General features: G+C 44.5%; 1 protein-coding gene across 3 annotated transcripts in view; it reads left to right on the top strand.

The window, feature by feature from the left end:
* The window catches only part of LOC124125624 (sodium- and chloride-dependent glycine transporter 1-like), a 132,865-nt gene that overhangs the window by 49,126 nt on the left and 57,445 nt on the right, over positions 1–26,294 (top strand). The window contains exon 1 of one of the 3 annotated variants that reach the window (XM_046488967.2): positions 10,071–10,217. The exons of 1 other annotated variant lie outside the window; for it this stretch is intronic. The gene's annotated coding sequence lies outside the window, so the exon portion shown is untranslated. Of the gene's footprint in view, positions 1–10,070; positions 10,218–26,294 lie in introns of those variants that run through there. One more of the 3 variants, XM_046488968.2, reaches the window with a different exon arrangement.

The raw sequence follows: 26,294 nt of genomic DNA, 5'->3' as shown, positions 1-26,294 counted from the left end.
AAAATATTCACTTGTAAATCAATGTAGAAAATAGTTCCGTCTGTTCCAAGTAGAAATTAATTCAAATGTTGCTTCAAGATATTGTACAGTTGACAAGCAACTCTCCATTCCTGAAAAATAATGGAGCGTTCAAACAATGGAATGACGTCATGGACGTGTTTTAATATGTGTGCACATAAGACATCTTTGAATGTTCATAGAGTAGCCACTTGACTCAACCAGAAGCATTAATTGCTTAAACACCAAGTTGCCAGAGACTCTTGTGTCATAGGTGAAGCCAACAGTTATCGAGAAAAATATCTGCTTATTAAACATTAGTCATGCACCATGACTGTGGAATATGTTTATTTTATGAAAAATACACCTAGAAACAGAGTCCAGAAATATAATATAAGATTTCATAGACTAAATCTTTGTCGAGTAAAACATCTTTACAACTACATGTTATACATCATTTGAAAGGTCTAATCCTACTTTTAATACATATGAAAGTTATGTTTATCACATTATTTAAATAAAGAATTTACAACTTAATTAACCTGTATGATACACACACACACACCTAACACACTTTATGATACACATACACACACACCTGTATGATACACACACACACACACCTGTATGATACACACACACACACACACACCTGTATGATACACACACACACCTTTATGATACACCCACCCACCTGTATGATACACCCACCCACCTGTATGATACACCCACCCACCTGTATGATACACCCACCCAACGGTATGATACACACACCCACCTATATGATACACACACCCACCCACCTGTATGATACACCCACCCACCTGTATGATACACCCACCCAGCTGTATGATACACCCACCCACCTGTATGATACACCCACCCACCTGTATGATACACACACACACCCGTATGATACACCCACCCACCCGTATGATACACACACACACCTGTATGATACACCCACCCACCTGTATGATACACCCACCCACCCGTATGATACACCCACCCACCTGTATGATACACACACACACCAGTATGATACACACACCCACCTGTATGAGACACCCACCCACCTGTATGATACACCCACCCACCTGTATGATACACACATCCACCAGTATGATACACACACCCACCCGTATGAGACACCCACCCACCTGTATGATACACCCACCCACCCGTATGATACACCCACCCACCTCTATGATACACCCACCCACCTGTATGATACACCCACCCACCTGTATGATACACACACCCACCTGTATGAGACACCCACCCAACTGTATGATACACACACACCTGTATGATACACACACCCACCTGTATGATACACCCACCCACCTGTATGATACACACACACACCCGTATGATACACCCAACCACCTGTATGATACACCCACCCACCTGTATGAGACACCAAACCACCTGTATGATACACCCACACACCCGTATGATACACACACACCTGTATGATACACCCACCCACCTGTATGATACACCCACCCACCTGTATGATACACACACCCACCTATATGATACACCCACCCACCTGTATGATACACCCACCAACCTGTATGATACACCCACCCACCTGTATGATACACACCCCCACCTGTATGAGACACCCACCCACCTGTATGATACACCCACCCACCTGTATGAGACACCCAACCACCTGTATGAGACACCCAACCACCTGTATGATACACCCACCCACCCACCTGTATGATACACACACCCACCTGTGTGATACACCCACCCACCTGTATGATACACCCACCCATCTGTATGATACACCCACCCACCTGTATGATACACACACCCACCTGTATGATACACACCCCCACCTGTATGAGACACCCACCCACCTGTATCATACACACACACACCTGTATGATACACACAACCACCTGTATGATACACCCACCCATCTGTATGATACACACACCCACCCGTATGATACACCCACCCACCTTTATGATACACACAACCACCTGTATGATACACCCACCCACCTGTATGATACACACACCCACCTGTATGATACACACACACACCTGTATGATACACACAACCACCTGTATGATACACCCACCCACCTGTATGATACACCAACCCACCCGTATGATACACACACCCACCTGTATGATACACACACCCACCTGTAAGATACACACACACAGCTATATGATACACACACACACACACCTGTATGATACACCAACTCACCTGTATGATACACACACCCATCTGTATGATACACACACCCACCTATATGATACACCCACCCACCCACCTGTATGATACACCCACCCACCTGTATGATACACCCACCCACCTGTATGATACACACACACACCTGTATGATACACACACCCACCTATATGATACGCCCACCCACCTGTATGATACACCCACCCACCTGTAAGATACACACACACACCTATATGATACACACACACACCTGCCTGTATGATACACCCACCCACCTGTATGATACACACACAAACTTGTATGATACACACAACCACCTTTATGATACACACACCCACCTGTATGATACACACACACACACCTATATGATACGCACACCCACCTGTATGAAACACCCACCCACCTGTATGATACGCACACCCACCTATATGATACACACACCCACCTGTATGATACAAACACACACCTGTATGATACGCACACCCACCTGTATGATACGCACACCGATCTATATGATACACACACACACCTATATGATACACACACCCATCCACCTGTATGATACACCCACCCACCTGTATGATACACCCACCCATCTGTATGATACACACACCCACCTGTATGATACACCCACCCACCTGTATGATACACACACACCCACCTGTATAATACACCCATCCACCTGTATGATACACACACCAACCTGTATGATACACCCACCTACCTGTATGATACACCCACCCACCTGTATGATACACACACACACACCTGTATGATACACACACACACCTGTATGATACACACACACACACACACACCTGTATGATACACCCACCCACCTGTATGATACACCCACCCACCTGTATGATACACACACACACCTGTATGAAACACACACACACCTGTATGATACACACACACACCTGTATGATACACACACATACCTGTATGATACACACACCCACCTGTCTGACAACACGTTCCAGCCCTCTCACCCTCAGCTTACTATTCGACTTCGTGCTTCTTGGAAAACCGGGACACATGCCCCAGTATCTCACGTTGTAGATTGACAACCACGACTACAGAACTGCCACTCACCAGCGGTAGAAACTAAAACTTTAGTCCACTACTCCTTACAATGATAACATATAGCAAACCCTTAAAAATGGCAAATTTCTACTAGTCCTTATGATACCTAAACTATTAGGCAGTTTGGCCAGGACTACAGGACTAAAGTACTCACGGAAATGAAAAAAACCTGTTTTTTCGATCTCAGATTTTAAATAAATGCAGTTAATATACAAAATATATAAATATTCAAACAACTCAGTTAGTACTAATTGGGCCTTAGCACAAATACAGCATATCAAAGGTTTTTATGTCTTTTTACACGTAAAAGTGAGTAAAATATGAACAAAACACTATTGTGAAACTGAGCATAGCCAGGTGTTAGTAGATCAAGGTGAATGTCCATGACCTATGACACACTAACGACAGGTGAAAACAGGTGCTTGAAACCCACATGCATGTGATTTGTCAGTGGTTAGTGATTTGTGAGTGGCATTGTGGGATAGTGAATCATTGTCAAAATATCAGAACGTAAAAGTAACATATTCCCTTCTCAAACAACAACTTACATGTCATTATTATTATGTACATAAACATGGCTGTTATTTTTATTGTTGTTTTGATATTTTTTTTCCAAGGCTAATTTGCATAATGCCTATAGCCTGTTTCTGCCATGTCAATTTGGACTTAGTTTTATTTTTGAATGTTGAAAGTGCCTACAAATTACCTCCTCTAAAGTACATTTTGTATTGAGCACTGAGATAAAACTAGCAAATCCAGACTAGTACTTTTCCAGTTGTTTTGTTATTTCGTATTTACAGCTACGTAATGCTTTGTGTCGATTATTAAATCATTATTATCATAATGGCATAAATGGAAATCTAATGCATGAGATAATCGATTCTGCCGGTACATTTCAGATTTATGTGCCTATTCTATGCATGAAAATATAGTGTGATAAGCTGTTGCTGTTAGATAGGTTTAGGGATCATTGCGGGACCAGCAAGCGCTGAAGGCAGTCAGTCCTGAATCGTCCTTAGTTTTGTTCTCTGGTAAGTTAACTGAAATTCCCCCAGTGGAAGATGCCAAGTCAGCAGGTGTCCGGTAGAAACATGCTTACCTTCACTCTCTTCATCTGTTGTTAATGGATGGCAGAAAATATCCTAGGCATCCGTCTCATGGACTAGATCCATGCATGTACTTTTCACTGCTTTTTTTGCCCAGTGGAATCTGATCCGTCCTTGAGGTTTTATGTTTCATAAAATGTATTGTGACCTCATAGGTTTGTTGCCTCACAGCCTAGTGGTTCAAGCGTTCGCTCGTCGTGACGAAGACCCGGGTTCGATTCCTGATGTGGGTACAATGTGTGAAGCCCATTTCTGGTGTCTCCCGCCGTGATATTGCTGGAATATTGCTAAAAGCGGCGTAAAACCATACTTACTCACTCACTCCAGCTGTGTGACAGCGGTCTGTAAATATTCGAGTCTGAACCAAGCATTGATCTAAGCAGCTGGGGAGCCTAATGCATCCGCAGAGTCAGCAAGTCTTACCACCCGATCCTGTTAGTCGTCTCATTCTACAAGTATGTGTTGCTGAAGGCCGATCCTATCGGATGGAAGATTGTGCTTGTTATATGCTGTGTTTTCCGGCAGAGCCAAGTGTCACATGATTTGAGAGCATGGTGACCATCTGTTATCAACACATTTTGGGGGAAATCAGTACACTAAGACGCAAAGGTGAAAGACAAAAAGAATTGTACCTCAGCACTTCTTATTGATCTGCCTTTGAGCAGTTCCTGGGGACCGATGCTGGTTGTGAAGGGCGACTAAGTGGATTGGATTGTCCATGTTCCAGAGGCAAGAGAGTCAACTGACTATGAAAGACCAGTTTCCACCTTTGCTGAACTAGGCTGGAATTCCTGGGCTCAATTGTAGCGCCACCAGTGGCTATCACGAGTTATGTCCCTTGTAAGCCTATCCTATGGACCAATCAGATTCCAGCTCTCGTATCACTTGCATTTGCTTCAAACAAAATGGCGGTGCCAAGTCAGGGCGATCTGATTGATAATCAAGACCTATATTGTAATAAAATGGATCTTACATCGCGAAATGCATCAAATCACATGAGCACCTTGATTAAAAACATGAAAAGATTTGGAAAATATCTGTCGACAATCGACCGAAATCTGCACAACAGTGTACGAACTGGATTTTGATTTTGATTTTGTTACGCGATTTTGATTGGCTTATGATGCATAGACTCGTTAGCCCAGCCAAAATGTAACTCCATAATACCAGGATAGTTCGGCAAGGGTGGAAACTGGACTTTTATAGTCCTCTTGCCTCGGGAAGATGTAGGTGGTCAGGCTTGTCACAGTACCCTGGTGGTGTGGACCATTGCTCACAATAACGATTACTGGATTGTCTGGTCCACACTTGTTTACAGGATGTTATATAACCACTGAATGACGTCACTGGAACGCCTTCAGGCTTGACATCAATACAATGGATGATGTTATATAACCACTGAATGACGTCACTGGAACGCCTTCAGGCTTGACATCAATACAAAGGATGATGTCATGACCACTGAATGACGTCACTGGAACGCCTTCAGGCTTGACATCAATACAAAGGATGATGTCATGACCACTGAATGACGTCACTGGAACGCCTTCAGGCTTGACATCAATACAAAGGATGATGTCATGACCACTGAATGACGTCACTGGAACACCTTCAGGCTTGACATCAATACAAAGGATGATGTTATATGACCACTGAATGACGTCACTGGAACGCCTTCAGGCTTGACATCAATACAAAGGATGATGTTATATGACCACTGAATGACGTCACTGGAACGCCTTCAGGCTTGACATCAATACAATGGATGATGTTATATAACCACTGAATGATGTCGTTGGAATGCCTTCAGACTTGACATCAATACAATGGATGATGTTATATAACCACTGAATGATGTCACTGGAACGCCTTCAGGCTTGACATCAATACAAAGGATGATGTTATATAACCACTGAATGACGTCACTGGAACGCCTTCAGGCTTGACATCAATACAATGGATGATGTCATGACCACTGAATGATGTCGTTGGAATGCCTTCAGACTTGACATCAATACAATGGATGATGTTATATAACCACTGAATGATGTCGTTGAAATGCCTTCAGACTTGACATCAATACAATGGATGATGTTATATAACCACTGAATGACGTCACTGGAACGCCTTCAGGCTTGACATCAATACAATGGATGATGTTATATAACCACTGAATGATGTCGTTGGAACGCCTTCAGGCTTGACATCAATACAATGGATGATGTTATATGACCACTGAATGATGTCGTTGGAATGCCTTCAGGCTTGACATCAATACAATGGATGATGTTATATGACCACTGAATGATGTCGTTGGAATGCCTGCAGGCTTGACATCAATACAATGGATGATGTTATATGACCACTGAATGATGTCGTTGGAATGCCTTCAGGCTTGACATCAATACAAAGGATGATGTCATGACCACTGAATGACGTCACTGGAATGCCTTCAGGCTTGACATCAATACAAAGGATGATGTCATGACCACTGAATGACGTCACTGGAACGCCTTCAGGCTTGACATCAATACAAAGGATGATGTCATGACCACTGAATGACGTCACTGGAACGCCTTCAGGCTTGACATCAATACAAAGGATGATGTTATATGACCACTGAATGACGTCACTGGAACGCCTTCAGGCTTGACATCAATACAAAGGATGATGTTATATGACCACTGAATGACGTCACTGGAACGCCTTCAGGCTTGACATCAATACAATGGATGATGTTATATAACCACTGAATGATGTCGTTGGAATGCCTTCAGACTTGACATCAATACAATGGATGATGTTATATAACCACTGAATGATGTCACTGGAACGCCTTCAGGCTTGACATCAATACAAAGGATGATGTTATATAACCACTGAATGACGTCACTGGAACGCCTTCAGGCTTGACATCAATACAATGGATGATGTCATGACCACTGAATGATGTCGTTGGAATGCCTTCAGACTTGACATCAATACAATAGATAATGTTATATAACCACTGAATGTTGTCGTTGGAATGCCTGCAGGCTTGACATCAATACAAAGGATGATGTTATATAACCACTGAATGTTGTCGTTGGAATGCCTTCAGGCTTGACATCAATACAAAGGATGATGTCATGATCACTGAATGATGTCGTTGGAATGCCTTCAGGCTTGACATCAATACAATGGATCATGTCACATGACCACTGAATGATGTCGTTGGAATGCCTTCAGGCTTGACATCAATACAAAGGATGATGTCATGACCACTGAATGATGTCGTTGGAATGCCTTCAGGCTTGACATCAATACAATGGATGATGTTATATAACCACTGAATGATGTCGTTGGAATGCCTTCAGGCTTGACATCAATACAATGGATGATGTTATATGACCACTGAATGATGTCGTTGGAATGCCTTCAGGCTTGACATCAATACAATGGATGATGTTATATAACCACTGAATGATGTCGTTGGAATGCCTTCAGGCTTGACATCAATACAAAGGATGATGTTATATAACCACTGAATGATGTCGTTGGAATGCCTTCAGGCTTGACATCAATGCAAAGGATGATGTCGTTGGAATGCCTTCAGGCTTGACATCAATACAAAGGATGATGTTATATAACCACTGAACGATGTCGTTGGAATGCCTTCAGGCTTGACATCAATGCAAAGGATGATGTTCGTTGGAATGCCTTCAGGCTTGACATCAATACAAAGGATGATGTTATATGACCACTGAATGATGTCGTTGGAATGCCTTCAGGCTTGACATCAATACAATGGATGATGTTATATAACCACTGAATGATGTCGTTGGAATGCCTTCAGGCTTGACATCAATGCAAAGGATGATGTTCGTTGGAATGCCTTCAGGCTTGACATCAATACAAAGGATGATGTTATATGACCACTGAATGATGTCGTTGGAATGCCTTCAGGCTTGACATCAATACAATGGATGATGTTATATAACCACTGAATGATGTCGTTGGAATGCCTTCAGGCTTGACATCAATACAATGGATGATGTTATATAACCACTGAATGATGTCGTTGGAATGCCTTCAGGCTTGACATCAATACAATGGATGATGTTATATAACCACTGAATGATGTCGTTGGAATGCCTTCAGGCTTGACATCAATACAATGGATGATGTTATATAACCACTGAATGATGTCGTTGGAATGCCTTCAGGCTTGACATCAATACAATGGATGATGTTATATAACCACTGAATGATGTCGTTGGAATGCCTTCAGGCTTGACATCAATACAATGGATGATGTTATATAACCACTGAGTGATGTCGTTGGAATGCCTTCAGGCTTGACATCAATACAATGGATGATGTTATATAACCACTGAATGATGTCGTTGGAATGCCTTCAGGCTTGACATCAATACAAAGGATGATGTTATATAACCACTGAATGATGTCGTTGGAATGCCTTCAGGCTTGACATCAATACAAAGGATGATGTTATATAACCACTGAATGATGTCGTTGGAATGCCTTCAGGCTTGACATCAATACAAAGGATGATGTTATATAACCACTGAATGATGTCGTTGGAACGCCTTCAGACTTGACATCAATACAAAGGATGATGTTATATAACCACTGAATGATATCGTTGGAACGCCTGCAGGCTTGACATCAATACAAAGGATGATGTTATATAACCACTGAATGATATCGTTGGAACGCCTGCAGGCTTGACATCAATACAAAGGATGATGTTATATAACCACTGAATGATATCGTTGGAACGCCTGCAGGCTTGACATCAATACAAAGGATGATGTTATATAACCACTGAATGATATCGTTGGAACGCCTGCAGGCTTGACATCAATACAAAGGATGATGTTATATAACCACTGAATGATATCGTTGGAACGCCTGCAGGCTTGACATCAATACAAAGGATGATGTTATATAACCACTAAATGATATCGTTTGAACGCCTGCAGGCTTGACATCAATACAAAGGATGATGTTATATAACCACTGAATGATATCGTTGGAACGCCTGCAGGCTTGACATCAATACAAAGGATGATGTTATATAACCACTGAATGATATCGTTGGAACGCCTGCAGGCTTGACATCAATACAAAGGATGATGTTATATAACCACTGAATGATATCGTTGGAACGCCTGCAGGCTTGACATCAATACAAAGGATGATGTTATATAACCACTGAATGATATCGTTGGAACACCTGCAGGCTTGACATCAATACAAAGGATGATGTTATATAACCACTGAATGATATCGTTGGAACGCCTGCAGGCTGAACATGGACTGCGAGGTGTGACTTCTCATCCACATGTGTTGTGTTGTGTTTTTCCATTGTAACCTGGACTGCAGGTCACATGTATCCTCGGATCATGTTTTCAGACTACCATGTTTGTCGTGAATACTCTATCTGTAAAGAGGTTTGTGGCATCACACAGCCATTGAAAATACTCACATGGTGGCTTGATGCTAAGATTTTAAATTGTAAGTGAGTCTGATTTTTTAAGGTTGTTCTTGTGATAAGTGAGAAAACTACAAATATTTCTAAAGCGCGTTTCCCCTATGTAAACTGTGCTGTTATTCACGTCCTCCAGGGCTGCTGTGTGTCCCACACAGGGCTGCTGTGTGTCCCACACAGGGGCTGACATGAGGAACCATTCATCTGTTGCACCCTTCACTGCATGTCCCTTTCAGCAGTGGGTAGGAAGCTGTTGCACGCTAGTTATGTAAGGGATTGGTGCATGGATATGCATCTGCAGTGACAAGTAGGTAAGGCTCTGTTTGTACAGATTTACTTTAACAAGTAGATAATATTAATTATAGTAATACCTCTGCTACTACTAATAATGGTGAGCATTTATGTGGGGTGATGATCGTGTGTGTGCCCAAGAGCACCTAGTCCTTGTAGTGACCGCCTGTGATGGAGGCTCATGAAGCACCTAGTCTGACCTAAGTCCGTGTAGTGACCGCGTGTGATGAAGGCTCATGGATCACCTAGTCTGACCTAAGTCCGTGTAGTGACCACGTGGGATGGAGGCTCATGAAGCACCTAGTCTGACCTAAGTCCTTGTAGTGACCACGTCGGATGGAGGCTCATGACGCACCTAGTCTGACCTAAGTCCTTGTACTGACCACGTGGGATGGAGGCTCATGACGCACCTAGTCTGACCTAAGTCCTTGAAGTGACCGCATGGGATGGAGGCTCATGACGCACCTAGTCTGACCTAAGTCCGTGTAGTGACCACGTGGGATGGAGGCTCATGACGCACCTAGTCTGACCTAAGTCCTTGTAGTGACCGCATGGGATGGAGGCTCATGAAGCACCTAGTCTAACCTAAGTCTGTGTAGTGACCGCATGGGATGGAGGCTCATGAAGCACCTAGTCTTACCTAAGTCCTTGTAGTGACCGCGTGGGATGGAGGCTCATGAAGCACCTAGTCTAACCTAAGTCTGTGTAGTGACCGCATGGGATGGAGGCTCATGAAGCACCTAGTCTTACCTAAGTCCTTGTAGTGACCACGTGGGATGGAGGCTCATGAAGCACCTAGTCTTACCTTGAAGTGACTGTGTGTGATGGAGGCTCATGAAGCACCTAGTCTGACCTAAGTCCTTGTAGTGACCGCATGGGATGGAGGCTCATGAAGCACCTAGTCTTACCTAAGTCCGTGTAGTGACCGCATGGGATGGAGGCTCATGAAGCACCTAGTCTAACCTAAGTCTGTGTAGTGACCGCATGGGATGGAGGCTCATGAAGCACCTAGTCTTACCTAAGTCCTTGTAGTGACCGCGTGGGATGGAGGCTCATGAAGCACCTAGTCTTACCTAAGTCCGTGTAGTGACCGCATGGGATGGAGGCTCATGAAGCACCTAGTCTTACCTAAGTCCTTGTAGTGACCGCGTGGGATGGAGGCTCATGAAGCACCTAGTCTGACCTAAGTCCTTGTAGTGACCGCGTGGGATGGAGGCTCATAAAGCAGCTAGTCTTACCTAAGTCCTTGTAGTGACCGCGTGGGATGGAGGCTCATAAAGCACCTAGTCTTACCTAAGTCCTTGTAGTGACCACGTGGGATGGAGGCTCATGAAGCACCTAGTCTTACCTAAGTCCTTGTAGTGACCGCATGGGATGGAGGCTCATGAAGCACCTAGTCTTACCTAAGTCCGTGTAGTGACCACGTGGGATGGAGGCTCATGACGCACCTAGTCTGACCTTGTAGTGACCGCATGGGATGGAGGCTCATGACGCACCTAGTCTAACCTAAGTCCGTGTAGTGACCGCATGGGATGGAGGCTCATGAAGCACCAAGTCTGACCTTGTAGTGACCGCATGGGATGGAGGCTGATGGAGCACCTAGTCTGACCTAAGACCTTGTAGTGACTGCCCGGGATGGAGGCTGATGGATCACCTAGTCTGACCTTGTAGTCACCGCCTGTGATGGAGGCTCATGAAGCACCTAGTCTGACCTAAGTCCGTGTAGTGAACCCCCGGGATGGAGGCTCATGAAGCACCTAGTCTGACCTAAGTCCTTGTAGTGACCACATGGGATGGAGGCTCATGAAGCACCAAGTCTGACCTTGTAGTGACCGCATGGGATTGAGGCTGATGGAGCACCTAGTCTGACCTAAGTCCGTGTAGTGACTGCCCGGGATGGAGGCTCATGGATCACCTAGTCTGACCTTGTAGTGACAGCGTGTGATGGAGGCTCATGGATCACCTAGTCTGACCTTGTAGTCACCGCATGTGCTAGAGGCTTATGGAGCACCAAGTCTGACCTTGTAGTCACCGCATGTGATAGAGGCTCATGGAGCACCTAGTCTGACCTTGTAGTGACAGCGTGTGATGGAGGCTCATGGATCACCTAGTCTGACCTTGTAGTCACCGCATGTGATAGAGGCTCATGGAGCACCTAGTCTGACCTTGTAGTCACCCCATGGGATGGAGGCTGATGGAGCACCTAGTCTGACCTTGTAGTCACCGCATGTGATAGAGGCTCATGGAGCACCTAGTCTGACCTTGTAGTCACCGCATGTGATAGAGGCTGATGGAGCACCTAGTCTGACCTTGTAGTCACCGCATGTGATAGAGGCTCATGGAGCACCTAGTCTGACCTTGTAGTGACAGCGTGTGATAGAGGCTGATGGAGCACCTAGTCTGACCTTGTAGTGACAGCGTGTGATAGAGGCTCATGGATCACCTAGTCTGACCTTGTAGTGACAGCGTGTGATGGAGGCTCATGGATCACCTAGTCTGACCTTGTAGTGACAGCGTGTGATAGAGGCTCATGGAGCACCAAGTCTGACCTTGTAGTGACAGCGTGTGATAGAGGCTCATGGATCACCTAGTCTGACCTTGTAGTGACAGCGTGTGATGGAGGCTCATGGATCACCTAGTCTGACCTTGTAGTGACAGCGTGTGATAGAGGCTTATGGAGCACCAAGTCTGACCTTGTAGTGACAGCGTGTGATAGAGGCTCATGGATCACCTAGTCTGACCTTGTAGTGACAGCGTGTGATGGAGGCTCATGGATCACCTAGTCTGACCTTGTAGTGACAGCGTGTGATAGAGGCTCATGGATCACCTAGTCTGACCTTGTAGTGACAGCGTGTGATGGAGGCTCATGGATCACCTAATCTGACCTTGTAGTGACAGCGTGTGATGGAGGCTCATGGATCACCTAGTCTGACCTTGTAGTGACAGCGTGTGATGGAGGCTCATGGATCACCTAATCTGACCTTGTAGTGACAGCGTGTGATGGAGGCTCATGGATCACCTAGTCTGACCTTGTAGTCACCGCATGTGCTAGAGGCTTATGGAGCACCAAGTCTGACCTTGTAGTCACCGCATGTGATAGAGGCTCATGGATCACCTAGTCTTACCTTGTAGTGACAGCGTGTGATAGAGGCTCATGGAGCACCTAGTCTGAACTTGTAGTGACAGCATGTGATAGAGGCTCATGGAGCACCTAGTCTGACCTTGTAGTGACAGCGTGTGATGGAGGCTCATGGAGCACCTAGTCTGAACTTGTAGTGACAGCATGTGATAGAGGCTCATGGAGCACCTAGTCTGACCTTGTAGTCACCGCATGTGCTAGAGGCTTATGGAGCACCAAGTCTGACCTTGTAGTCACCGCATGTGATAGAGGCTCATGGAGCACCTAGTCTGACCTTGTAGTGACAGCGTGTGATGGAGGCTCATGGAGCACCTAGTCTGACCTTGTAGTCACCGCATGTGATAGAGGCTCATGGAGCACCTAGTCTGACCTTGTAGTGACAGCGTGTGATGGAGACTGATGGAGCACCTAGTCTGACCTTGTAGTCACCGCATGTGATAGAGGCTCATGGATCTGTTCCATCCCTCATTTGGTCAGTGGCTGCTTTGCAGCAGGTCATTGCAGCAGACTAGTGTATATAGAAGTTATATCCTAATCCTTACACGCTTAAAGTGCCTTACACATTGTTTTTGTTTGCCAGACATCCACGCAAGATTTGTTTGTGGTGATGATTGTCACATTGTGCTAAATTCTTCATAATGAAATGATACGACACAAATATATATATAAGGCATGCTTGTCAGAAGTGTGTTACCAGACAGACATGTTGTTCAGACACAGAGGGTCATTTATATGTCAGAAGTGTGTAGCCAGACAGCCATGTTGTTCAGACAGAGGGTCATACTTGTCAGAAGTGTGTAGCCAGACAGCCATGTTGTTCAGACAGAGGGTCATATATGTCAGAAGTGTGTAGCCAGACACCCATGTTGTTCAGACAGAGGGTCATATATGTCAGAAGTGTGTAGCCAGACACCCATGTTGTTCAGACAGAGGGTCATATATGTCAGAAGTGTGTAGCCAGACACCCATGTTGTTCAGACACAGAGGGTCATACTTGTCAGAAGTGTGTAGCCAGACAGCCATGTTGTTCAGACAGAGGGTCATATATGTCAGAAGTGTGTAGCCAGACACCCATGTTGTTCAGACAGAGGGTCATATATGTCAGAAGTGTGTAGCCAGACACCCATGTTGTTCAGACAGAGGGTCATATATGTCAGAAGTGTGTAGCCAGACAGCCATGTTGTTCAGACAGAGGGTCATATATGTCAGAAGTGTGTAGCCAGACAGCCATGTTGTTCAGACAGAGGGTCATACTTGTCAGAAGTGTGTAGCCAGACAGCCATGTTTTCAGACAGAGGGTCATATATGTCAGAAGTGTGTAGCCAGACAGCCATGTTGTTCAGACAGAGGGTCATACTTGTCAGAAGTGTGTAGCCAGACAGCCATGTTGTTCAGACAGAGGGACATATATGTCAGAAGTGTGTAGCCAGACACCCATGTTGTTCAGACAGAGGGACATATATGTCACAAGTGTGTAGCCAGACAGCCATGTTGTTCAGACACAGAGGGTCATACTTGTCAGAGGGTCATACTTGTCAGAAGTATGTAGCAAGACACCCATGTTGTTCAGACACAGAGGGTCATATATGTCAGAAGTGTGTAGCAAGACACCCATGTTGTTCAGACACAGAGGGTCATATATGTCAGAAGAGTGTAGCCAGACACCCCTGTTGTTTAGACAGAGGGTCATACTTGTCAGAAGAGTGTAGCCAGACAGCCATGTTGTTCAGACAGAGGGACATATATGTCAGAAGTGTGTAGCCAGACACCCATGTTGTTCAGGCACAGAGGGTCATACTTGTCAGAAGTGTGTAGCCAGACACCCATGTTGTTCAGACACAGAGGGACATATATGTCAGAAGTGTGTAGCCAGACAGCCATGTTGTTCAGACAGAGGGACATATATGTCAGAAGTGTGTAGCCAGACACCCATGTTGTTCAGACAGAGGGACATATATGTCAGAAGTGTGTAGCCAGACAGCCATGTTGTTCAGACAGAGGGACATATATGTCAGAAGTGTGTAGCCAGACACCCATGTTGTTCAGACAGAGGGTCATATATGTCAGATGTGTGTAGCCAGACAGCCATGTTGTTCAGACACAGAGGGTCATACATGTCAGAAGAGTGTAGCCAGACAGTGATGTTGTTCAGACAGAGGGTCATATATGTCAGAAGTGTGTAGCCAGACACCCATGTTGTTCAGACAGAGGGACATATATGTCAGAAGTGTGTAGCCAGACACCCATGTTGTTCAGGCACAGAGGGTCATATATGTCAGAAGAGTGTAGCCAGACAGTGATGTTGTTCAGACAGAGGGTCATATATGTCAGAAGAGTGTAGCCAGACAGTGATGTTGTTCAGACAGAGGGTCATATATGTCAGAAGTGTGTAGCCAGACAGCCATGTTGTTCAGACAGAGGGTCATACTTGTCAGAAGAGTGTAGCCAGACAGCCATGTTGTTCAGGCACAGAGGGTCATACTTGTCAGAAGAGTGTAGCCAGACAGCCATGTTGTTCAGGCACAGAGGGTCATACTTGTCAGAAGAGTGTAGCCAGACACCCATGTTGTTCAGACACAGAGGGTCATATATGTCAGAAGTGTGTAGCCAGACACCCATGTTGTTCAGACAGAGGGACATATATGTCAGAAGAGTGTAGCCAGACAGCCATGTTGTTCAGGCACAGAGGGTCATATATGTCAGAAGTGTGTAGCCAGACACCCATGTTGTTCAGACAGAGGGACATATATGTCAGAAGAGTGTAGCCAGACACCCATGTTGTTCAGACAGAGGGTCATATATGTCAGAAGAGTGTAGCCAGACACCCATGTTGTTCAGACAGAGGGACATATATGTCAGAAGTGTGTAGCCAGACAGCCATGTTGTTCAGGCACAGAGGGTCATATATGTCAGAAGTGTGTAGCCAGACACCCATGTTGTTCAGACAGAGGGACATATATGTCAGAAGAGTGTAGCCAGACACCCATGTTGTTCAGACAGAGGGACATATATGTCAGAAGAGTGTAGCCAGACACCCATGTTGTTCAGACAGAGGGTCATATATGTCAGAAGTGTGTAGCCAGACAGCCATGTTGTTCAGACACAGAGGGTCATACTTGTCAGAAGTGTGTAGCCAGACAGCCATGTTGTTCAGACACAGAGGGTCATACTTGTCAGAAGAGTGTAGCCAGACAGCCATGTTGTTCAGACACAGAGGGTCATACTTGTCAGAAGAGTGTAGCCAGACACCCATGTTGTTCAGACACAGAGGGTCATATATGTCAGAAGTGTGTAGCCAGACACCCATGTTGTTCAGACAGAGGGACATATATGTCAGAAGTGTGTAGCCAGACACCCATGTTGTTCAGGCACAGAGGGTCATACTTGTCAGAAGTGTGTAGCCAGACACCCATGTTGTTCAGGCACAGAGGGTCATATATGTCAGAAGTGTGTAGCCAGACACCCATGTTGTTCAGGCACAGAGGGTCATATATGTCGCAAGTGTGTAGCCAGACACCCATGTTGTTCAGACAGAGGGACATATATGTCAGAAGTGTGTAGCCAGACACCCATGTTGTTCAGACACAGAGGGTCATACATGTCACAAGTGTGTAGCCAGACACCCATGTTGTTCAGACAGAGGGACATATATGTCAGAAGTGTGTAGCCAGACACCCATGCTGTTCAGACAGAGGGACATATATGTCAGAAGTGTGTAGCCAGACACCCATGTTGTTCAGGCACAGAGGGTCATACTTGTCAGAAGTGTGTAGCCAGACACCCATGTTGTTCAGGCACAGAGGGACATATATGTCAGAAGTGTGTAGCCAGACACCCATGTTGTTCAGACAGAGGGACATATATGTCAGAAGTGTGTAGCCAGACACCCATGTTGTTCAGGCACAGAGGGTCATACTTGTCAGAAGTGTGTAGCCAGACACCCATGTTGTTCAGGCACAGAGGGTCATATATGTCAGAAGTGTGTAGCCAGACACCCATGTTGTTCAGGCACAGAGGGTCATATATGTCGCAAGTGTGTAGCCAGACACCCATGTTGTTCAGACAGAGGGACATATATGTCAGAAGTGTGTAGCCAGACACCCATGTTGTTCAGACACAGAGGGTCATACATGTCACAAGTGTGTAGCCAGACACCCATGTTGTTCAGACAGAGGGACATATATGTCAGAAGTGTGTAGCCAGACACCCATGCTGTTCAGACAGAGGGACATATATGTCAGAAGTGTGTAGCCAGACACCCATGTTGTTCAGGCACAGAGGGTCATACTTGTCAGAAGTGTGTAGCCAGACACCCATGTTGTTCAGGCACAGAGGGTCATACATGTCACAAGTGTGTAGCCAGACACCCATGTTGTTCAGACAGAGGGACATATATGTCAGAAGTGTGTAGCCAGACACCCATGTTGTTCAGACACAGAGGGTCATACTTGTCAGAAGTGTGTAGCCAGACACCCATGTTGTTCAGGCACAGAGGGTCATATATGTCGCAAGTGTGTAGCCAGACACCCATGTTGTTCAGACAGAGGGACATATATGTCAGAAGTGTGTAGCCAGACACCCATGTTGTTCAGACACAGAGGGTCATACATGTCACAAGTGTGTAGCCAGACACCCATGTTGTTCAGACAGAGGGACATATATGTCAGAAGTGTGTAGCCAGACACCCATGTTGTTCAGACACAGAGGGTCATACTTGTCACAAGTGTGTAGCCAGACACCCATGTTGTTCAGGCACAGAGGGTCATATATGTCACAAGTGTGTAGCCAAACACCCATGTTGTTCAGACAGAGGGACATATATGTCAGAAGTGTGTAGCCAGACACCCATGTTGTTCAGACACAGAGGGTCATATATGTCGCAAGTGTGTAGCCAGACACCCATGTTGTTCAGACAGAGGGACATATATGTCAGAAGTGTGTAGCCAGACACCCATGTTGTTCAGACACAGAGGGTCATACATGTCACAAGTGTGTAGCCAGACACCCATGTTGTTCAGACAGAGGGACATATATGTCAGAAGTGTGTAGCCAGACACCCATGCTGTTCAGACAGAGGGACATATATGTCAGAAGTGTGTAGCCAGACACCCATGTTGTTCAGGCACAGAGGGTCATACTTGTCAGAAGTGTGTAGCCAGACACCCATGTTGTTCAGGCACAGAGGGTCATACTTGTCAGAAGTGTGTAGCCAGACACCCATGTTGTTCAGACAGAGGGACATATATGTCAGAAGTGTGTAGCCAGACAGCCATGTTGTTCAGACAGAGGGACATATATGTCAGAAGTGTGTAGCCAGACACCCATGTTGTTCAGACAGAGGGTCATACTTGTCAGAAGTGTGTAGCCAGACACCCATGTTGTTCAGGCACAGAGGGTCATATATGTCACAAGTGTGTAGCCAGACACCCATGTTGTTCAGACAGAGGGACATATATGTCAGAAGTGTGTAGCCAGACACCCATGTTGTTCAGACACAGAGGGTCATACATGTCACAAGTGTGTAGCCAGACACCCATGTTGTTCAGACAGAGGGACATATATGTCAGAAGTGTGTAGCCAGACACCCATGTTGTTCAGACAGAGGGACATATATGTCAGAAGTGTGTAGCCAGACACCCATGTTGTTTAGACAGAGGGACATATATGTCAGAAGTGTGTAGCCAGACACCCATGTTGTTCAGACAGAGGGACATATATGTCAGAAGTGTGTAGCCAGACACCCATGTTGTTCAGACAGAGGGACATATATGTCAGAAGTGTGTAGCCAGACAGCCATGTTGTTTAGACAGAGGGACATATATGTCAGAAGTGTGTAGCCAGACACCCATTGTTCTAAAAAAACATGTTTGTTCATTAAAAATGTGCTCCAAAACGCACCCGGAGCCTATAGATCGCGCTTCACGTGCAGTCGTGGTAGTTTAAAATAAAGAATCTGTTCTCCAAAACGCACCCGATTTATAACGATCGCATCGCCTGAACAAACCAACGTATGGCTGTGACTGCACGTGAAATGTGAGGGTTGTGAGCAAATATAAGGCGGTAGCGCGCATCAGTTAGTTAGTTGGTCAGAGTTCGTTAGAGAGCTGGTTAGTTAGATGGTTAGAGAGAGAGAGTTGGTCAGAGTTCGTTAGAGAGCTGGTTAGTTAGATGGTTAGAGAGAGAGAGTTGGTCAGAGTTCGTTAGAGAGCTGGTTAGTTAGATGGTTAGAGAGAGAGAGTTGGTCAGAGTTTGTTAGAGAGCTCGTTAGTTAGATGGTTAGAGAGAGAGAGTTGGTCAGAGTTCGTTAGAGAGCTGGTTAGTTAGATGGTTAGAGAGAGAGAGTTGGTCAGAGTTTGTTAGAGAGCTGGTTAGTAAGATGGTTAGAGAGAGAGAGTTGGTCAGAGTTTGTTAGAGAGCTGGTTAGTTAGATGGTTAGAGAGTTGGTGAGAGTTCGTTAGAATGTTCGTTAGATGGTGTCAGACATGGTGTTAGACAGCGTTAGACAGTGTTTAAGACTCCCTTAGGAGTAAATGTTAGAATTAGCATTAGTTTCTTTCATTTGAGGTTGATTCATCTTTCCTTCACATAATAACAGGTAACCACGTTTAGTTCCTTATAGATCTTCATAGTTTTATAATAGGTTATCACGTTTAGTTCCTTGTTTCATTCAAAAAAGGTAAGTCATTCAAATTTACGATTAGTTTTCATTTTAAGTTAAACCACGCTCAAATATTCAGTTCCACTGCGCAACATTTGGTAGCAGAGCTTGGTTTCTCTGGTTAGAATATTTTAGTTTTGTATTAGGCTTTCGTTAGTTTAGATTGCCCTAAGCTGATAAACACAAGCAGTCACAGTTGCCCTAGGCTGATATACACCAGCAGTCATAGGTGCCCTAAGCTGATATACACCAGCAGTCATAGGTGCCCTAAGCTGATAAACACAAGCAGTCACAGTTGCCCTAGGCTGATATACACCAGCAGTCATAGGTGCCCTAGGCTGATATACACCAGCAGTCACAGTTGCCCTAGGCTAATATACACCAGCAGTCATAGGTGCCCTAAGCTGATAAACACCAGCAGTCACAGTTGCCCTAGGCTGATATACACCAGCAGTCATAGGTGCTCACTCTACCAGTTGTCCTAAACGCTCTACCTACATGCAAATAATTGGGCTAAGGCTTTTTGATTAGGTTGTTGTTATGTTCATTTGGTGTTGGGGTAAGATGTGGATGTGGTTGAATTTAATAGAAAGTTTTACAGTGAGAAAGCTCAAATCAGCTGCAAATAATCACACAGATTTATCTCGAATAAGTCAATAGTATGAATAATTAGATACACAGACTATACATAATTGATGATAAAATGTTCGTCTTGAAAAGGTACTCAGTGGTAGAAACATTTTTAGTCCATTAGTCCTTCTAATGATAAGATATAGCAAAACCCTTAACAATGGCAAATTTCGCATCACATCTAACTCATTGATCACCAATAGTTCCCAAATAGTTCACCTATTGTTCCCCTTTAGCTCCCCAATAGTTCCCCTATAGTTCACCAATATTAGTTCACCAATAGTTCACCAATATTGGTTCCCAATAGTTCACCTACAGGCGTGATTGTGTCATCATCTTATACCTACCTAGGCCTACAGGTCTGGTTGTGTTGTCATGTTATCCCCCAGAGTTCCCCAATAGTTCCCCAATAGTAGGGCCGCAACGATTACAGTGTGAGGAGAATACGATTCATATCAGTGGCTATGAATAACGAATTCAATTCATGAATGGTTACGGTTCGATTCACCGAATACTTGAGTGAATCGTAACAGCCCTACCAAATAGTTCCCCAATAGTTCCCCAATAGTTCCCCAATAGTTCCCAAAATAGTTCACCTATAGTTCACCAATAGTTCACCAATAGTTCACCAATAGTTCACCTATAGTACACAAATATTGGTTCCCAATAGTTCCCCCAGAGTTCACCAATAGTTCCCCCAGAGTTCACCAATAGTTCACCAATAGTTCCCCCAGAGTTCACCAACAGTTCACCAATAGTTCCCAATATAGTTCACCTATAGTTCACCAATAGTTCCCCCAGAGTTCACCAATAGTTCCCCCAGAGTTCACCAATAGTTCACCAATAGTTCCCCCAGAGTTCACCAACAGTTCACCAATAGTTCACCAATAGTTCACCAGAGTTCCCAAATAGTTCCCCAACAGTTCACCTATAGTTTCCCAATAGTTCCCCCAGAGATCCCCAGAGATCCCCAATAGTTCAACAATAGTTCACCAACAGTTCACCTATAGTTCACCTATAGTTCACCTATAGTTCAGTAAAATAGTTCACCAATAGTTCACCAATAGTAGGGCTGCAACGAATACACTGTGAGGAGAATACGATTCATATCATAGGCCATGAATAACAAAATCAATTCAGAGTTCCCCAATAGTTCCCAAAATAGTTCACCTATATTTCCCCAATAGTTCACCATTAGTTTCCCAATAGTTCCCCAACAGTTCACCAACAGTTCACCAACAGTTCACCAATAGTTCACCAATAGTTCACCAGAGTTCCCAAAAAGTTCCCCCAGAGTTCCCCAATAGTTCCCCAATAATTCCCACATAGTTCCCCAATAGGTTCCCCAATAGTTCCCCAGAGTTCCCCAATAGTTCACCTATAGTTCACCAATAGTTCACCAACAGTTCACCTATAGTTCCCCAAAAGTTCCCCCAGAGTTCCCCAATAGTTCCCCAACAGTTCACATATAGTTCCCCAATAGTTCACCAACAGTTCACATATAGTTCACCAATAGTTCACCAATAGCTCCCCCAGAGTTCCCCAATAGTTCCCCCAGAGATCCCCAATAGTTCACCAATAGTTCACCAACAGTTCACCAACAGTTCACCGATAGTTCCCAGATAGTTCCCCAATAGTTCCCCAATAGTTCACTAACAGTTCACATATAGTTCCCCAACAGTTCCCCAGAGATCCCCAATAGCTCCCCCAGAGTTCCCCCAGAGTTCCCCAATAGTTCCCCCAGAGATCACCAATAGTTCACCAATAGTTCACCAACAGTTCACATATAGTTCACCAATAGTTCCCCAACAGTTCCCCAACAGTTCCCCAGAGTTCCCCAATAGCTCCCCCAGAGTTCCCCAATAGTTCCCCAATAGTTCCCCCAGAGTTCCCCAGAGTTCCCCAATAGCTCCCCAATAGTTCCCCCAGAGTTCCCAAACAGTTCCCCAGAGTTCCCCAATAGTTCCCCAATAGTTCCCCCAGAGTTCCCCAATAGCTCCCCCAGAGTTCCCCAATAGTTCCCCAATAGTTCCCTCAGAGTTCCCCAACAGTTCCCCAGAGTTCCCCAATAGTTCCCCAATAGTTCCCCCAGAGATCCCCAATAGTTCCCCAATAGTTCCCCAGAGTTCCCCAATAGTTCACCAACAGTTCACATATAGCTCCTCAACAGTTCCCCAGAGTTCCCCAATAGCTCCCCCAGAGTTCCCCTAGAGTTCCCAAAAAGTTCCCCAATAGTTCCTCAATAGTTCCTCAATAGTTCCCCAATAGTTACTCCAGAGTTCCCCAATAGTTCCCCAATAGTTCACCAGAGTTCCCCAATAGCCCCCCCCCCCCCCCCCCCCCCCAGAGCTCCCTAATAGTTCCTCAATAGTTCCCCTAGAGTTCCTCAATAGTTCCCCCAGAGATCACCAATAGTTCCCGAATAGTTAACCTATAGTTCCCCAATAGTTCACCAGTATTAGTTCACCAATAGTTCAACAATATTGGTTCACCAATAGTTCACCTACAGGCGTGATTGTGTCATCATGTTATACCTACCTAGGCCTACAGGTGTGGTTGTGTTGTCATGTTATCCCCCAGAGTTCCCCAATAGTTCCCCAATAGTAGGGCTGCAACGAATACACTGTGAGGAGAATATGATTCATATCACGAATATAGTCTAATGAATACGATTATAATTCACAATTACAATAACAAGTCAGCAGTTTATGTATTATTTATTCTATTCAGTGAAACAATAACATCATAAATTATTTGACATGGTTTGTTAATTATTAATAAATTATATATTTATATACTGGACTTATTCAGGCACTAGTATCTGCTAAATTGCAACAATGACCAGTGACAACAATACTGTCAAATTAAATGTTATTAGAGTGTTGTCATTGAAAGAAATCTATCCATATAATATGTTCTTATGGATATTTTTAGGCAGAGGTACAGGGTATGTAAATATACATGATAGCATACTCATAAATATTCGATTCTAGTGGCTATGAATAACGAATTCAATTCATGAATGGTTACGGTTCGATTCACCGAATATGCGAGTGAATCGTAACAGCCCTACCAAATAGTCTACAATAGTTCCCCAATAGTTCCCCCAGAGCTCCCCAATAGTTCCCCAATAGTTCACCAATAGTTCACCAATAGTTCACCAATGGTTCCCCCAGAGTTCACCAATAGTTCAGCAACAGTTCACCTATAGTTCACCAATAGTTTACCAATAGTTCCCCAGAGTTCCCAAATAGTTACCCCAGAGTTCCCCAATAGTTCCCCAACAGTTCACCTATTGTTCCCCAATAGTTCCCCAACAGTTCACCTATTGTTCCCCAATAGTTCCCCAACAGTTCACCTATTGTTCCCCAATAGTTCACCAACAGTTCATCTATAGTTCACCAACAGTTCACCTATTGTTCCTCAATAGTTCCCCAATAGTTCCACCAGAGATCACCAATAGTTCACCAACAGTTCACCTATAGTTCACCAATAGTTCACCAATAGTTCACCAATAGTTCACCAGAGTTCCCCAATTGTTCATAAACAGTTCACCTATAGTTCCCCAATAGTTCCCCCAGAGTTCACAATAGTTCCCCTATAGTTCCCCAATAGCTCCCCAATAGTTCCCCAATAGTTCCCCCAGAGTTCACAATAGTTCCCCCAGAGTTCACTAATAGTTACTTAATAGTTCCCCCAGAGTTCACAATAGTTCCCCTATAGTTCCCCCATTAGTACACCAATAGTTCACCAATAGTTCACCAATAGTTCCCCCAGAGTTCACTAATAGTTACTTAATAGTTCCCCCAGAGTTCACAATAGTTCCCCTATAGTTCCCCCATTAGTACACCAATAGTTCACCAATAGTTCACCAATAGTTCCCCCAGAGTTCACAATAGTTCCCCTATAGTTCCCCAATAGCTCCCCAATAGTTCCCCAATAGTTCCCCCAGAGTTCACAATAGTTCCCCCAGAGTTCACTAATATTTACTTAATAGTTCCCCCAGAGTTCACAATAGTTCCCCTATAGTTCCCCCATTAGTACACCAATAGTTCACCAATAGTTCACCAATAGTTCCCCCAGAGTTCACTAATAGTTACTTAATAGTTCCCCCAGAGTTCACAATAGTTCCCCTATAGTTCCCCCATTAGTACACCAATAGTTCACCAATAGTTCACCAATAGTTCCCCCAGAGTTCACAATAGTTCCCCTATAGTTCCCCAATAGTTCCCCCAGAGTTCCCCCAGAGATCCCCAATAGTTCCCCCCAGAGTTCCCCAATAGTTCCCCAATAGTTCCCCCAGAGTTCCCCAATAGTTCCCCAATAGTTCCCCCAGAGTTCACTAATAGTTACTTAATAGTTCCCCCAGAGTTCACAATAGTTCCCCTATAGTTCCCCCATTAGTACACCAATAGTTCACCAATAGTTCACCAATAGTTCCCCCAGAGTTCACTAATAGTTACTTAATAGTTCCCCCAGAGTTCACAATAGTTCCCCTATAGTTCCCCCATTAGTACACCAATAGTTCACCAATAGTTCACCAATAGTTCCCCCAGAGTTCACAATAGTTCCCCTATAGTTCCCCAATAGCTCCCCAATAGTTCCCCAATAGTTCCCCCAGAGTTCACAATAGTTCCCCCAGAGTTCACTAATAGTTACTTAATAGTTCCCCCAGAGTTCACAATAGTTCCCCTATAGTTCCCCCATTAGTACACCAATAGTTCACCAATAGTTCACCAATAGTTCCCCCAGAGTTCACTAATAGTTACTTAATAGTTCCCCCAGAGTTCACAATAGTTCCCCTATAGTTCCCCCATTAGTACACCAATAGTTCACCAATAGTTCACCAATAGTTCCCCCAGAGTTCACAATAGTTCCCCTATAGTTCCCCAATAGTTCCCCCAGAGTTCCCCCAGAGTTCCCCAATAGTTCCCCAATAGTTCCCCCAGAGTTCCCCAATAGTTCCCCAATAGTTCCCCCAGAGTTCCCCAATAGTTCCCCAATAGTTTCCCCAGAGTTCCCCATTAGTTCCCCCAGAGTTCCCCAATAGCTCCCCAGACTTCCTCAGAGCTCCCCTATAGTTCCCCAATAGTTCCCCCAGAGTGGGGTCACGATACGATACGTACGATACGATACATAAAATAATGTCACAAGCTGGTGGAAGATGATGAAAGTTTAATGTAAAATAGTTCTCATCAAATAACTCAAATTTTCCTACAGAACAGGTGTCAAACACAGCACATGTCACTCAATAGGAAGACTCAAAACACCTGAGTTAAGGAGCCTGACTAAATACCTGGATTTTCTGCAATAAAAATGCACTCTAAATGTCATCTGAACAGCAGAACTATTTGGTAAAAACAACCACTGGTTTGTGATTTTCTCACAATGATCAATGAAAGGCAAATTGTCTGAAACTCTGAACTTGAATAATCAACATCACACTAATTAGTAAATCACAAAGTCAGACATGTTTAACTGATGTCTGAACATTAACTCTTTCAACACCAGTCAACCAGAAGTGTTTACTGCTGGGACACCGAGTTCTCAGAGACTCTTGTGTGACAGATGAAGCCAACATTTATCAAAGAAAATATCTGCTTGTAAAATATATTTGCCACTGCATGTTATGCACCATTTGAAAGGTCTGATCCTATGGTTTATAAATAT

Source organism: Haliotis rufescens, unplaced genomic scaffold (assembly GCF_023055435.1).
Source record: "Haliotis rufescens isolate VD_foot unplaced genomic scaffold, xgHalRufe1.0.p SCAF_41, whole genome shotgun sequence".
In the NCBI taxonomy this organism is placed as follows: Eukaryota; Metazoa; Mollusca; class Gastropoda; order Lepetellida; family Haliotidae; genus Haliotis; species Haliotis rufescens.
This window is presented reverse-complemented; position numbering and strand designations above follow the sequence as displayed.